Raw genomic sequence first — 17215 nt, forward strand, 5'->3', positions numbered from 1 at the left:
GACACAACTGATAAAACATGAGACTTAAATCATCGTCGCAAAGTTTTGCATTGATAGGATAAGCGGTGCCAGAGAAAACATTATTTAATGGTGATACAAACACAGGCCTGCTTCGAGACGGCGCGGAACAGACGAGTTACGAACCAGGCAGCACAAAACGTTCAATTTCGTTATTACTGGCGACCAGATTCAAATAATTAAATAATTCTGGCTGCCAAACCACACGGCCGATCAGGTTGAAATTTTAAACTTTTGTTTCACATGTAGCCTAAATTATAAATATGAAGTTTCGCATATATAGAAGTAGTGGTTCCAGAGTAAACATGAATTAATATTTATCCTTCAATCTAAGATGGCGGCCAAACCATGTGACTTGTGACCTCATAATTTTTACCATGTATGCAGATATCATGGACGATGACAGACGCAAATTTTCGCTTCGATAGGTTAAGCAGTTCCAGAGAAAACATTATTTAATATTTTTCTTAAATTCAACATGGCTGCCAAACCATGTGACCTATCAATTAGAAATTAACAAACTTGTATTCCCTACTCATGTGCAATAGGGGTGTGAAGTTTCCCTTGATCAGATCAGGTGTTCTGGAGAAGAAGATGTTTGAAGGTTTTAAAGGTAAATTCAAGATGGCCGCCAAACCATGTGACCAATCAAGAACAAATTAACAAAGTTGAGAAAGGACCTCATGGGGAATATATGTGTGAAGTTTAGAAGCTTAATCTGTCTTGCCTTTCTGGAGAAGAAGATTTTAAAAATTTATTCATTTTCAATCCAAGATGGCTGACGAACCATGTGACCTATGACATCACAAATTTAGATTCTGCTTCCTACTGGGTATTGGAACACTTTTATGAAGTTTCGTGTTAATCGGTAAAGGTGCGTTTTCTATCCAAGATGGCCGCCAAACCATGTGACGTGTGACATCATAATTTTTACCACGCTGTATACACGACGGTAGATGATAATTGCAAACTTTCGATTCGTTAGGTTAAGCGGTTCCAGAGAAAACATTATTTAATATTTTTCTTAAATCCAAGATGGCGGCCAAACCATGTGACTTATCAATTCGAAATTAACAAACTTATATCGCCTTCCTGTCCCGAATATAGTTCTGAAATCTCCCTTCATTGGGCCAACGCTTCTGGAGAAGAAGATGTTTGAAGGTTTTCGGGTTTTTTCAAGATGGCCGCCAAACCATGTGACCGATCAAGAACAAATTAACAAACTTGAGAAAGGACCTCATGGGGAATATATGTGTGAAGTTTCGTCTTCATCTGTCTTGCCCTTCTGGAGAAGAAGATTTTTAAAATTTATTCATTTTCAATCCAAGATGGCTGCCGAACCTTGTGACCTATGATATCATAAATTTAAATTCTGCTTTCCCTCGTCGACCCGAACAACTATGTGAAGTTTCGTGTAAATCGGATAAGGTCTATTTTTCTATCCAAGATGGCCGCCAAACCATGTGACTTCTGAGGTAAAATTTTTTTACCATGTATGCAGACCTGAGGGAGGAAGGCACTTGCAAATTTTCGCTTCGATGGCTTCTGAAATTCCAGAGAAAACATTATTTAATATTTTTCTTAAATCCAACATGGCGGCCAAACCACGTGACCTATCACTTCGAAATTAACAAACTTGTATCGCATGCATTTCACGAATATAGTTCTGAAATCTCGCCTTCATTGGACCAGCGCTTCTGGAGAAGAAGATGTTTGAAGGTTTTAGGGTTTTTTCAAGATGGCCGCCAAACCATGTGACGATCAACAACAAATTAACAAACTTGAAAGAGGACCTCAGGGAGAATGTGCGTGTTAAGTTTCGCGCCAATCTGCACAGCCGTTCTGGAGAAGAAGATTTTTTAAAAAACACTAAAAAACAAGATGGCGGCCGAATTACGTCATCGATGACGTCAAAAAACATTTTTGACGATGAATTTTGGTGTAGATGACGCTCAGAATTTTTCAGATTTTTCCTATATGGCGTTCTACTTGACGAATTTTCACCGGTATATCGCTTCACCTATGACGTCACGAAAAATCACACGTGTTCCCCATAGGGAGCTTAGTAAAATGTATCAAACGAAAAAATTTTCCATTGCACGGTTTCCGAGATACAGATGTCCAAAGTTTATCGCTTTTTTCAAGATGGCGACCGTACCACGTGACCAATGACGTCATAATTATAACGTGATTGTGCTATCAAAAAAGATACATACTATGGTGAAAATTTTCTGTCGATCGGACTTAGTGTTCCAGAGAAAATGATTTTTAAAGCGAAAAAGGGTGCAAAATGTCAATGAAAAATAATAATAATAATAATAATGCGTAATAATAATAATAATAAACAGAAGGAAAACAATAGGGTACCCTGTACTCACAGGGTACCCTAATAAACAGAAGGAAAACAATAGGGTACCCTGTACTCACAGGGTACCCTAATTAGCCTCATGAAGATGGTGGCGCACCATCTTGGTCATCACATTTTGTTCGGCGCTCAACAATGCCTTTGCTTGGAGCAGGTCGCAATGGTTTCTTAACGATAAAGCACTCTTTTTTTTCACTCTCTTCACTCATATCATCGAATGCCTGATCTATATACCTACAAATCGCTGTCTACATCACCTTTGTAAGTGCTATAACTTTCAAATTGTGAGCTTACACCGATTTTATGATGTCATTTTCCATGATGGATTGTCACGGACTAATTAAAGTATATATCATCGAAATGTAATTTCGGCTTTGAGGATCGGATCTGGTGGGCGAGAAATAACTGTCGAAACTTGGAGTGAAATCTGAAGATGTTAAAAAATTCGCGGTTTTTGGTTTTGCTGATGAGTCCCATTACCAATCAGTATTGCTTGCAAGCCAGTCGTTCCTTATCAACCGTTTCGTTGAAGTGCTTGCTAAAGTGCTTAAGATGCTTGGCGACCACTCTACAAGCTGCTTGGTGATGGAACGCACCCTGGTTTCACCATTCTCTTTACTTTCCTTTTGTTTTATTTGTCTTTTTGCTTAAATATTTGTGATGCTTACCTATCTGTGAGAATCACTGATGATATAAAATGAAGTAAAACATGCAAAAAGGGATATTTTATAACATGTAGTTGTTGTTTCTGTGCTCCCTTTTCAGTGGTATTTCCTAATTTTCAGTCTGTGACCTCTGGTTCTCGCCCCCTCATCCATCTCGAAGAATTCCATGGCCTCTCGGTTATCAACTCCTTGGAATTTTGAAGACCTGGATGAGTTCTGCCCTTTGTATTTTCTTGGCTAGCGTTGGTAATTTCAGATCTATCAGTCTGTCTGGGTATTCTCGATGTCATACATCAGATATTGGTGTGGTAGCTCTGTTATACTTTCTCCATCAGGTCCTCATCTTTCCTGTGTGTGTGGGGTGCCATACAGAGTTACAGTATTCTCTTGTAGGCCTCACAATGGTTTCATAAAGTTGAAGAATTCCTTTCTGTTTTAGAGCTGAGAAGGATCTTTTAATGATTCCCAGCTTCGTGTCGGCTCTCTTGGCAGCATCAGCAGCTTGAGTACTGAAGGTTAGACTTGTATCAAATATAATGCCAAGGTTTTTTTTCCCCCTCTTTCCCCTCCTTGATTTCCCTCTGCCCTGAATCATTTGACATTGTGTATGTGTCTCTCTGATTTTTTTCCTCCCAGAGTGGACTACTTTACATTTCTCTTCAGTGAATGGTAGTTGCCACTTCCAAGACCATTCAGTGACAGCATGTACATCTCTTTGAAGGGCTTCAGCATCATCTTGACAGTCAACCAACTCTGTATAGCTTAGTCTCATCGGCAAAGAGCTTCAGATTTGAGTCAACATCCTTTGGGAGATCGTTGATGAAGAGGATGAGCAATACTGGTCGCAGTTACACTTCCTTGCAGAATGCCGCTCAGCACATCCACACTGTGCGAAAACGTTCCTCTCACATCAACTTTTTGTGATCATCCAGTCAAGTACTCATCTTTCCAATTTAGTAGACATCCCTCAGTTCCATACTACTCAAGATTATGAAGAAGGTGCTAGTATGGCACACTGTCGAAGGCCTTTCAATGATCTGAGTACATGGAGTCAATATTGTGTCCCCTGTCAATATCTCTTGTCCATTCCTCAAGAACCTCCAGTAGTTGGGTTGCACTCGAACCTCCACTGCAAAATCCATGCTGCTGTGCACTTAGTAAATCGTTTTTGTCCATGTGTTGGATCAGGGCTTTTCTAATGATCTTCTTTATTAACTTGCACACCACGGAAGTCAGACTTACTGGTCTATAGTTAGCTGGATTAGACTTCTTACCCTTCTTGAAAATTGGTGCTACAGTAGCTTGTTTCAATGACTTTGGTACACCTCCCTCCCTCAAGAGTTTGGTGAAGATCATCAGAAGAGGTTCACAAATCCAATTTCGTCATGGGTTTCTCATAGAACATGTGAGTCTATCCCATCTGGTCCTGGAGACTTGTTGATTTATTGATATTTATATGTGCAAGAAGGCAGTCGATGTGAAGTACATTCTACGTCAGATGTGGTGGCTTCTGATCTCAATTCCTGGCTGGGCATTGTTGACACATCCTCTTGTGAATAAACACTCCCAAAGTATGTCTTGAGAGTTCCTGCCTTCTCTGCATCGCTCCTTGCCCAGACTCCATTCGATGTTTGCAAGTCAGTAACTCCTGTCTTAGCCTTGGATTGTCTCCACATATTTCCAAAAGTTCTTATCATTGATTTCGACCTCCTCTGCTCACTAATTCTGAAATTCTGCTTCAGTCTATTTGATTGTTGAGTTTGCTATGTTTCTAGCTTTTGTGTAGTCCATCCATCCATCTTTGCTTTCCTTGTTTCTGCGATTTAGATATCTGTCCCAGAACCTTCGTTTCTCCTTCACTGGCTCAAGACCTGCTTTGCTCATCCACTGTGGCTATTTCCTAGTCATCTTCTTTCTCAAGCGGATACAGTCCTCTATACAATTGTGAACGGTACCATCAGATATACCCTCTGCCTCTGTTCCAGCAGAATCTCGTAGTTCTTGCTCCCAGTCAACCTCTCTCAACTTTCATCTCATCTTGTCGTAATCTGCTTGGTCATAGTTCCTGGTTAGTACCTCCTCCTCATTCTGTGATTCGACTCTCATCTGAAATAATTATGTCACGTGATCACTCTTGCCCAAGGGTGGACCAATTTTCATCTCGGATATTACCTCTTCCTTATTAGTCAACACCAAGTCCAAGAGGCTGGGAGTTTGTCAATCTCTACATCGTGTTGGTTCATGTAAGTGTTGATGAAGAAATACGTCACTTACACAGTCAAAGAAAGAATGACTTGTATAAGAATCAGTTCCACTGATGTTATTCAGTTGCCAGTTTATCTCTCTGTAGATGGTCTCCAACTACAATTAACTCTCTGTAGTTGAGTCTGCTTGCTTTCTAAAACAGTGTACACAGTTCTTTATTATTGGCCTAATTGCGTGTTGGACTCCTGTACACCCAGCCAAACAGAATCATAGTCTCTCCTTTCCTGATCTGGATCCATATACTGACTCTTCAAACTTCCCCTCATCCAGATTTGTTAACGATCCTGAGATGCCTCGTTTCAGGTAAATCACCACTCCTCATTTCACAACACATCCTTCATCTGGTAGAAACCTCTGGTACACTTCTATCTGGGGTTCACAAGGTTCTACTTGTTTCCCTTCGGCTAAATCTCAGTTAGTGCTACTATATCTCGTTTCTGTATCTCCAGTCTAGTTTTGAGTTCACCTGTTTTATTCTAAAGCATGTCACAGTTTGTGTAGAAAAAAAACATGAGGTTAGACATTGTATTACGTTCAGTTTGCAAATATTTAACATCACTATCTTGTTCATTTCATGGTACTTCAACAGATACACTTAGTAATTCACTTTGTGCATCACTTGGTGTTTCAATGTGTTGGTGCGTGCTGTGCTGGTGTGTGTGTGCATTCCTTCTGTAGTTCTCTTCTCGGTGGTTCCTTCATGGGGATGAAAATTTCCCTGTGTTATCCATCCATTCCGAATAAAAATGTCATCCTCACCATTCTCCTTTATCTCCTGCAGTTCCTTACATAACTTTCTGTAATCATCTCTTTCTCCTTTTGTTCAGTCTCCAGATATCTGTACTGATTTATCCCTGTTGCTGCTGCCGATACTTCTGACTTTCTGCAACACTTCATCTCGTGTATCAGCTTGCCTCATGACAACTTTCAGTGGTTTGGAGCTGGCAGCATCAACTTTCTTTTTTTTTAACCAAGCCTTTTTTTTAATCCAAGTCATTCTTCAAAATTGAGTTCACTTTATCTGCATCATCCTTTGTCTAGGATTTTGGAATTTGGCTATCAGATTCTGGTAAGCCCAAAAATATGACATTTTCTCCTTTTCTCTCTTTCTTCGAGTTCTTTCTTCTCTTTCACCTTTTCTCTTTAAATTTACTAAGGCGGCTAATAACACAAATGCCACACGAGTAAATGATTTATTCTGGACAATGTGTGACAGTGCTCGCTTGCACATTGGAACTCATGAAGTTGAATCAGTTGATCATGTGTATGCAACTACTTAAATGATGAAGTTTACACGATGTTTATTTTGTGATAGATTGGGTAAAGGAGCTGTTTCAGGTTTTATTAAATATAGTCTACTTGATATTCAATTATAATTGATTACAAGATCAAACCAAAGAAAAAAAAGGTTTAATTTCCGAAATGGCAATCAGAACAAACACAAGGCTATGGCCGAAGGACAAGGTCAAAGGCTATAGCTATGGTGATGTACGGTCAAAGGTGAAAGGAAAGGGATGTATAGTGCTGGTATGAAAATGAGTAATAGCGAACGCAGTGAGCTTCATACTTAACGCGTGCTCGTGAGAGAATAGGAAACAACAACAACAACACAATACCCCTGGCTATTTGGAATCCGTGTTGTTTGCTATCACCTTTTGCTTCCGGTTGTTGTTAAACGCTGTGCGGTGTATAAACACAATTGGGTTTTATTTCTATCTTGTGAATATTACTTAACGCGTGCACATGAGAGACTAGGAAACAACAAAAACAACACAATACCCTGGCAATTGTGAATTCGTGTCATTGGCTATGACCCTTTTGCTTCCGTTTTTGTTTTGTTTCTGGTTTTTTTTTTTTGTTTCCGGTTTTTGTCATGGGGAATGATGCATGCCGCGAGATCATGACCGGAAGTGTTTATTTATTTATTCAATAATTTTTTTCCCAAAGTTAATTTTATCCTTCCGAAAGTGATTTTTTTTTTCATGACAGGAAGTGTTTATTTTGTATTTAACATTACCGGGAGTGATTTTGAAACTCTTTCCGGAACTTATATTTTCTTTTATTCTTGACCAGAAGTGATTGTTTATTTATTCAATTATTTTTTTTCCCAAAGTTAATATTAATAAAGAAAACTCCCACATCATCAAAAAATATTTTTTAATCGTGATTTACATTATTTGTTCGCTGATCCCGAATCCAGGCCGAAGTAACCGGAAATTGCGTCAAAATCATCAGCTGTGCGGCGCTTATATGTACCACGGTATAGTTGGCAAGTATACAGTTGTGAACAAATTTTATGTAAAGTCAGAAGCGAATGAAAGAAGAATTCGATGTTCGCTTCTTGGCTTTGCCTATTCCATGTTAGTATGAATGTAGCAGTTCCAATTAAAGGTATATTTTGATTAACAGTGTCAGCTATGTGTGGCATCTGAGAGTTGTTGAAGTAAAGCCACAATATTTATGGCTCATTTTAAATAAAACAGATGGAGGTAGTGACTGATTGAAAAAAAAAAATAAGACTGTGGTTCTTGAAAATTACCTGGACCAAGAGCAAGTCACCCAAACCCCCCACAAACTCCCACAGATCGTGATTATAATTTTTTTTGTGGTGAACAAACTTTGGTACTTCACAGCTGAAGGTTGCGGTCGAGGTTTATCGAAATTGTGTGTGTAGTTTCGGAGAAGAGAGCAAATTCCGATTTTGGGGGGGTCAAAAAACCCCCATACACTCCCTTAAGGCCCTGTCACACCTTGACGATTTAGCCAGCGTATGCCTGACGTATGCAAAATTTGGCTAAAACGCTGACACACATCGAATACGTTATGGGTAAGTTTGTATACATTAAGAGCATGCTGGCATACGTCGTAGTACGCTGGTTTTTTTTTCCGTAGTACGCTGGCATACGTCGTAGTACGCCGAGGTGTTAGACAAATTTTCCATGCTTAATTTTTCGACGTATGCCAGCGTATGACTCGCACGTTCCGCATACGCTTGGCCATAAGTTGTAGGCACGTTACGTGATCATTGACACACGTTACTTGTACGTTACTCATGAGTCGAAACACGTCAAGGTAATGTTTAGCATCAGTGTTCCAGACTCCCTGGTTTTTTTTTTTCTTTGGTATGACGGTGATGTTGACACTTCGATTTCTAGTGCGGTTATAATATAATATCATTAATAGGCTGCCTCAACGATTTAAATCATAACCACATTAGAAATCGAAGTGTCAACATCACCGTCATACCGAAGAAAAAAATAAAATAAAATAAAAACCAGGGTGTCTGGAACACTGACGCTAACCATTACGTCGACGTGTTTCGACTTATGAGTAACGTACAAGTAACGTGTGTCGACGTGTGACAACGATCACGTAACGTGCCTACAACATATGCCAGCATATGCGGAACGTGTGTCATATGCCGAGTACCTCGAAAATTTTCAACATGCTGAAAATTTCTCAACGTACTCGGCGTATGACGACGTATGCCAGTGTACTACGATGTCTGCCAGCATACTACGACGTATGCCAGCGTGCTCTTAACGTATACAAAACTTACCCATAACGTATTCGACGTGTGCCAGCTTGGTTTGGCAAATTTTTCATACGTCGGCATACGCTGCCTAAAACGTCAAGGTATGACAGCGGTTTCACACTTCAATGTCTAGTGCGGTTATGATTTGAATCGTCGAGCCGCAGCCTATTAATAGCCTACGCCACATGATCGTCGGCGATACGCTGCCGCGCTATGCATAAGTTAGACTATCGTTGGGCATAGGTTGTGAACGCCGACAACACGCTCAGCATTCGTTGGTATGTTATCTATATGTGATTGAAACGTTCTGTGTACGTTACTAATACGTTATGCATACGTCCAACACGTCATTATACGCCCAAAACTTAAAAAAAACATCAATAGTTCAGCGTACGCCAGCGTTTTACATACATTTTGATACCTTGCCATACGCTGGCTAAAACGTCAAGTTGTGACAGGGCCCTTAATGAGTGCAGATTTTGATGCAGTCAATACACCTTCGTGAGGCATCAAATGTGAAGATTTTGGCCAAATTTCATCAAAATCATGTATTTGGTTCAAGCGATGATGACTGAAGTGTTTAAAGACTCGCTGTGACTCACTTACCTATGGCCACTGCTCTATTGCATAAGCTCAACAGACAAAAGTCCAGGGGAGCTAATAATGCACTGATTGATAATGCCAAAGCCAAACAACTTAGAGTCTGTTTATATGGTACATTTTACCCACAGGATAGATTGGAAATATATTGTGATAGACACGATTATGCAGAAGCTCACAAGCCTTAACAAAAGATTTGTGAAAGCAATGGTAATAAAGAACGTGTTTTGGATATGACTGCAATCAACGGATAATTATCAATCAGGAAGTTGCAAGACTTCTATGTCGAAATGGCATGGATACTCCAAAGGTTTAACACAACACAAATCCTCAAAATAAATGCACTAAGAGACAAACTTTTAAAACTATAAAGTACCTCCAGTTGCCTGTGCAGGATTTCACATCCAATAACACTCACAAACGTTTGGACAACATCGTTGAGCTACAAAACTGACCGACCCAAAATAGCCCGTTTGTAATTCTTCTTTTTCATGCTTCTTTTTTTATTCTTCTTCTTTTCAGACAGCCTAACACAAACTTGGTTTAAGATATAAGGACTTGGTTTAAACAGAGTTCTACTCCATTTTATAGTGGGAAGGTCTGTGACCACTCAAAATGTTCATAACTTGAAAAGATTCCACGAAACGTCGGCATAACTGCATAACTAGGCCCAGTAATATGAAGTGAAACGATGGATGGATGGGACCACACCTGTTGAACAGCCTGGCGGGGACTGGGGCTTGTTGACAATTGCCCAAGGGCTGACACACCTAAATTGGTGTCGTTAATGACAACATTTATATATTATGGTTAATTTGGGATAACAGAAATTAAGGATAACAGAAAAACACTTTTAAAGACAGGTGTGGTTCAGAGTGGAGTGTTACGTGAGCAGTCTGGCAACCTTTATTGCCAGATATAAGATAATTATGATCGTGTAAATGTGATAATTATCACAGGTATCACGGCACGTGCATAGAGTGCAGGAACTTTCTTTTCTCCATAAAGATTGCAGGCAGGCGGGCAGGCATTCTTGCACACACAGCTATGCAGTTTGTCATCGACTTGTCATCATTGAAGTGCAACAAGCACGAAATAAAGTTGGTGAGTAAAAATGTAAATACTTTTTTTTTCAGTCCAAAAACAAGTAATAACAAGAAAAAGAGCTATCAGAGATTGCAGACTCTCGCAAGGACTTTTTTTGTGTGGCGTGGCATTTGTGTACTGGTGTGTTACGTAATTAATAAGAGACATAATTAGAACTGGCAGTGATGACCGGGTACCAAGACGTCCCGCTTTCATGCAACCCCGCTTTGATTGGGCACTTGACCCTGACCCATGATGTTTATTATTATTCCATTGAATTTAAATTGGATTAAAATAAATTCAATTCAAATCAAATGGAAGACCAAATAGGTACAGTTCTGCATTGGAGTAATCAAAGAAGCAAAAACCAAAGATGAAGTCATTTGGGGGAACTGGGATAGGATTTGCATTTCAGCTGCTACACCTCTACCCTCAAACCCATCCAGGTAACAGAAAGTGAGCTTTATTTAATAATAAAAAAACAAAGAAAAAGACGTCGTGCAAAGCACGATGCTTGCAAAATCCACCCCCCTCTCCAAAGGTTGCCATGGATGCATCAAATTGTCCATTTCATTAGATTCAAATTGACAATCTTGATGAAAGCTCAGGTCAATCGGATGAACAACAATCGGTTGTTCGGGTATATCCGTGTGATTGCTCATTTATGAGGTTACGTGGTGGATCCAGAGCCAGGCAACAGGATTGGGGATTGGGGAAAACAGGATTGGGGAAAGGCTGTATCCTTGTAAGATCCCGCGTCGTATCTTCACTCCAGATATTTTGGTCTTTCCTTCCGAGTGCTGCCAGGTTAGTGTGGTGTTCCATACATCCATGGCTTTCTCAAACAGCTTGATTAGTGTGTGTGTGTGTCACTCACTGGTTGGTATCTAAATTTGTGGGTTTCAGTAGGTGAAAAGAAGTCCTCCCAGGTCTCAAAGTATCCACCTTCATTTCAGAAAGGGAACGTGATTCGTGCACCAAGTTGTGAAGTTTTCTTATTCTCAAAGTTTTGTGCTGAGGGCTCTCTGAGGATCGTCACAGAGCCCCGGACAGCATCCAACTGCAGTTCGTTTGAAGTAATATTCCCAGCGACATTTTTTAAGACCTCCCTGGGGTTATTTTTTGTTATTTCCGTTGCTACATTTATCATTGGTGCAATTTTAACTTCTTCAGCTTTAAAGATCTTTTCACTTCATTTTTGAGGTCTTGTTATTTGGTCATTTTCTTGATTACTGAATTGTTTAGGCCATAATCCCTGCTGGGTCCCGACACCTCAATTCGCAATACCTTCTTTTCTTTTTCTATACCTCAGTACAATATCCAGTCACAATGCTTTGTTTTCCATGTTCACGCTCGATTGATTCATTAGGTTGTACATGGAAATTAGGGTCATTCCATGTCAAATCATCAAATAATCTGCCGTCATCTCTCAGATTTTTGTAAAACTTTGGGAACCAATTGGGACCCATGAAAAATGGCAAGAACTCAAAATTTTTTTCTAACAGCCTCTTAATTAGTGAGATACAGACTAACGAACTTTGGACTAATTAGCACGACGTCGCGAATTCAAATGGCCATATCTCTAAAAGTATAACACCGAGAGAGCTGGTTTTGGTGTCATTTTAAAGGTATTTTCATGCCCTATGAATTTGTCTGGGCAACATTTTCCTACCTCCAACCACAAAAAAGTTATCACAAAATATAAACTTCAATCGTGAATCCCCAAAAAATGTATCCTTCAAATTTCCTCAAATTCATCCCATGAGGTACCTTATGATGTCAAGAAGCTTCCACATAAGTTTGTGATGGGCACTCCAATAGTTTCTGAGATATGAGCAATCATGTACATGTACGTATGGCATGTAGGTTCGAAAATCAGCATTTGTAATGTATTATGCAATCATTCTCACCTAGCCATGACGGGGAACACAGGGAACGACCATCAATTGCTTTTAAGTATCATATACTTTCATTTTCAACTGGGCCTGAGGGGAAGAAACAAGTGCTGCTGTTGCTGCATTGAAGAGGAAATTGCAAGCCTAAGTCAGGTTAGTGAACACTGTGTACTTGAACTCACTTATTGATTGTATAATACATTACAAATGCTGATTTTCGAAACTATATGCCATACGTACATGTACGTTATTGCTCATATCTCAGAAACTATTGCAGTGCCCATCACAAAATTTATGTGGAAGCTTCTTGACATCATAAGGTACCTCTGGGATGAATTTGAGGAAATTTGAAGGATACTTTTTTGGGGGATTCACGATTGAAGTTTATATTTTGTGATAACTTTTTTTGTGGTTGGAGATAGGAAAATGTTGCCCAGACAATTTCATGGGGCATAAAAATACCTTTAAAATGACACCAAAACCAGCTCTCTAGGTGTTATACTTTTAGAGATATGGCCATTTGAATTTGAGACGTCGTGCTAATTAGTCCAAAGTTCGTTAGTCTGTATCTCACTAATTAAGAGGCTGTTAGCAAAAATATTTGAGTTCTTGCCGTTTTTCATGGGTCCCAATTGGTTCCCAAAGTTTTACAAAAATCTGAGAGATGACGGCAGATTCTTTGATTATTTGACATGGAATGACCCATTAATTCCTTGTATTCAGTGATTGCTTTTGGTTTGTGTTTTCATGAGTTTTCTGGAACTGTGACATTGAATTATTTGTAGATGTGCCAGTGGATTACTCTACATACTTTGTTGTGCCTTTGTGCATATAGCTGTTCTGACATGTGTTTTTACATCCTCACAGTAGGTGACTTGTGCTTTCTGTTTCCACCTTGCAAAATCTACACCTGTCGATTGGCTCAGTCCTGTCATTTTATTTAAGCCATTAATATAGTGTCCTTGGTCTTCGGCCTATATTATGATTTATTCTCCATCCTAGTTGAGCTGACATTTTCGTAGACATTCCAATGATCCATCTTTGTCTGTGCCCTGTCTGTCCAACTCTTTCACATATGTATATGTGTATGTGTATATGTGTATGTGTGTATATATATATATATATATATATATATATATATATATATATATATATATATATATATATATATATATATATTCCTGCTCTTTTATCATTCTTCCAGTTGTCAGTGTATATCTGTTGATATTTTGTTTTATATTTTTATTTTGTCTTTTTTTTGCTGTCATTGGAGCTGTATTTGTTGCTGTTTTGGTTTCATGTGTGATATCTTCCATTTGCACCTGTCTTTTGAAAAAAATTGCGAGGTAGGTTCGAATACTTTCACTCATTTGTTGTCTTCATGTTTCCATGCAAATTGGATTCGGTGGCCTGTTGAAATTTTCAAGTACCCAGTCAATGCAATTGTTTTCACTCTGTGCACTTGGTTGAGTTCCATCATGCCAATACCTCCTTCTCATCTTGGCAGGTACAGTTTCAAGATGCACTGATTTTTGTGGAATATTTTGTGGATGGTGAGGAGTTTCTTGTTGTGATTTATACAGCCAGTCCATGAATCGAGGTGTGTGTTTTTATGTTTCCCTGGTCAAATCCATATATAGTTTAGATAGTTTATTATGACGATCGCTATGTTATTTCCATACTTTTTGGAATACAAATCCCCTTTCAGATTAAAAAAACGTTTTTTTAGTGTGTGTGTGTGTGTGTGTGTGTGTGTGTGTGTGTGTGTGTGTGTGTGTGTGTGTGTGTGTGTGTGTGTGTGTGTGTGTGTGTGTGTGTGTGTGTGTGTGTGTGTGTGTGTGTGTGTGAGTGTGTGTGTTGGAATGACATCAGTCTCCTTTGCTGGTGACCCAAGGCTGCGAAAGATTAAATCCCAAAACGTTGCGTGGAAGCATTCTGCACAGTTACTGCGTGCCAACGCAGTGCTATTTCTTGATTTTCTCCTTGACATATTTGATCTTTGTTCCTTTCTCTTTTACATCTCTCTTTCGTCTTTCACATTTCTCTTTATTCGTGCTATTTCTTCCTTTTTTTTCTTCCCTTCTCTACTCGTAGTTTCCTTTTATTTATCTGTCTGTCTGTCTGTCTGTCTGCAAAGCAGTGAATCCTTACAAAAAGTTTAAAAAAAAATAATGCTCACTTGGCTGCACCTGAGGGTTTGAGGGGAGAAGAGTAGCATCTGAATCCTGAATCCTGCGCAGGTTACTCCTGATTAATCTATCTTTGCTTTTCGGAATCCTTCTGATCACTCCAATGCAATATTTGGTCTTTCGTTTGATTATGATCAATTAGTTTGGCCATGTGCTGGTTTTGGCATGCACATTCAGTTTTACAGGAGAATTTGGTGAAGCTCGAGGGTGACTCCAGAGCTCAAAATGCACCGCGATAATGCTTTAAAGCACAACAGGTTTAATAAGCAATCACCAAAAAGGGCACAAAGTAAGGAATGCAATGAATAAAGGAAATATGGAAACCCAATGGCATGCTTAAATAGACAAAAACGGTTTCTGTGCCTAAACCTTGAAATAAACTTGTTCAGGGACACAGGACAGACAACGAAAACACAGGATGGATGAGGAAGAGGTTTTGTCAGTCCTTCCTTTTACGGCATGTCGGGATGCCCAACGTGGGCATGAAGGTCAGGTTTTGCAACAGTGCTGCATTTAGGACACTTGCCACTTCTCTCCTTCCCGGATGTCCAGGCACTGACTCGATCACTCCATATGGGACCCTGATTCGCACCAACTCCCTAAAATGGACTTTCCTTGGGCCTCTTTCTCTGTGTCGGTGTGTGCTGGTAAACTCATTTTCTTGGTGTCTGTGTGTGGTTTTGATGCTGACTCGGCCTCTCGACTCCTCTTTGCGACTGACTTAAATAGCTACCTACGACTGTGTGCGTCCCTGGTGCGAGACTTTCTCCCCCACTTCACGAGGGTCACATGGGGTCAAGGGGGGGGCAAATGCCCCCCAAAAGCCAGTGTAACTTTTAATATTCAAGCATAAAAATATCACAATGACAAAATATCGTGGCATGACAGAATCATGCTTACCTGGGATGTAAAAACTCATTAATTATTACATATGGTATTTGACCATTTTTACAATTATCAATCATAATTCTTTTGTGATTAAAATAAAAGTATAAAACAGTAAATATTGAATTTATTATACACCTGGCAAATGGCAACTCTGCCCAACTCCCGAGGTTTCAAGTCAAGTCTAGGTCAAGTCAGAGCAGCATCACTGCATCCACTTTCTACTGGTACTCCAGGAGCCTGTCTGGCTATCCCCCAGGCAGATGCCTGGCTCATCCCCATCTCCTTGAGATGCCGATCAACCTGCTGCAACCACGAGGAACATGGTCGGCCCATTGGCCTCCTCCACTCACGAGGCTCCCTCGCTGAGAGAATCTGGTGAGCAGGATCAGTATCACGAAAACGAGCTACATGTCCATACAGCAGCAGCTGATGCTCATGGACAATGCGGGTAACAAATCTCATTTTAGTCTCTCTCATCAACTGCTCGTTGCACGCAAAGTCTGATCAGCAATCACCTAAGATTTTCCGAAGAGACCTGGTACCAAAGGAATTGAGTCTCCATCTCAGATCACTGGTCAGAGTCCAAGTCTCACATCCGTAAAGCAAGGACCTGAAGACACACTGGAAGTGCCAAGAACCTGAAGCCTCAGGCTTTCATCCTCTTGAACAGGTAGCGACAGTTCCACACCGCATTATCCAGTGAATCCGTGACTCCCCAGGCCCAAATCAGACATCTATTGACCTCTGGCTCACAAGCACCAGAGACATATGAATATCATTGCCAAGGTAAGTGAATCTCACCATGATCTCCACATCCTCATCACAAACAGGTCGAGACAAGACAGCAGCATCCAAGATGTCATTGAAAGCCTGGATCTTCATTTTGATTCAAGAAACTTGTAATCCCAGTGGCTCCGACTCCTCAATCAGCACCTCGAGGGTCCCCAAAAGGATACCCAGAGACTGCATCATCTGCGAAATCAAGTCAGAGATATTGACATTTGCAAACGATGCTCCGTAACTTGATCTCTCCAACAACCTCCCCATAACCAAGTCCATACAAGTGATGAAAAGCATGGGACTCATTACACACACACCCGAGTAACTCCAGTAACAACTGGAAATAAGTCAGAGATGGTACCACCACATCTCACAGCACTCGCAGTTCCAGAGTATTGATCAGATCTCAGATCTATGAGTTTTGCTGGCACCCCACAAAGACCAAGAATCCTCCAGAGGGCATCCCGATTTACCGAATCGAACTCTTTACAGAGATCAACATAGGTTGCAAGCAGCCCCTGCCAAAACTCTCGTCTGCATTCGGTGAGGAACCGAAGGGCAAGGATATGGTCAATCGTTGACCTCTTTGGTGTAAAGCCTGACTGCTCTGGATGCTGGTACTCAAGCAGATGTTGGCGAACCCCATCAAGAATTATCTGAGCAAAGACATTGCCTAGCACTGAGAGCAGTGTCACCCCTCCGTCGTCGTTGCATTCCTGGCGATCACCTTTCCCTTTCCAAAGAAGGATAACAAGGCCCCTCTTCCAGTCAGTTGGGATGATGCCTGTGTCTCAGGCAGAGCACGAAACTGTTTGCAACAACATGAGTACAGCATTTCCACCAGCCTTGAGAAGTTCAGCATTAATGCCACAAATTCCAGGAGCTTTACCCCATTTCAACCAGTTCACCGCACCCTGCATTTCCACAAA

General features: G+C 40.3%; 1 protein-coding gene across 4 annotated transcripts in view; it reads left to right on the top strand.

The window, feature by feature from the left end:
• The window catches only part of KATNIP (katanin interacting protein), a 102422-nt gene that overhangs the window by 12295 nt on the left and 72912 nt on the right, over positions 1–17215 (top strand). The window contains exon 2 of one of the 4 annotated variants that reach the window (XM_085892808.1): positions 13937–14029. The exons of the other annotated variants lie outside the window; for them this stretch is intronic. The gene's annotated coding sequence lies outside the window, so the exon portion shown is untranslated. The remainder of the gene's footprint in view (positions 1–13936; positions 14030–17215) is intronic. 4 annotated transcript variants of the gene reach the window in all.

Source organism: Eptatretus burgeri, chromosome 8 (genome assembly GCF_056783735.1).
Source record: "Eptatretus burgeri isolate ZD-2024b chromosome 8, Ebu_testis_v1, whole genome shotgun sequence".
Classification (NCBI taxonomy): Eukaryota; Metazoa; Chordata; class Myxini; order Myxiniformes; family Myxinidae; genus Eptatretus; species Eptatretus burgeri.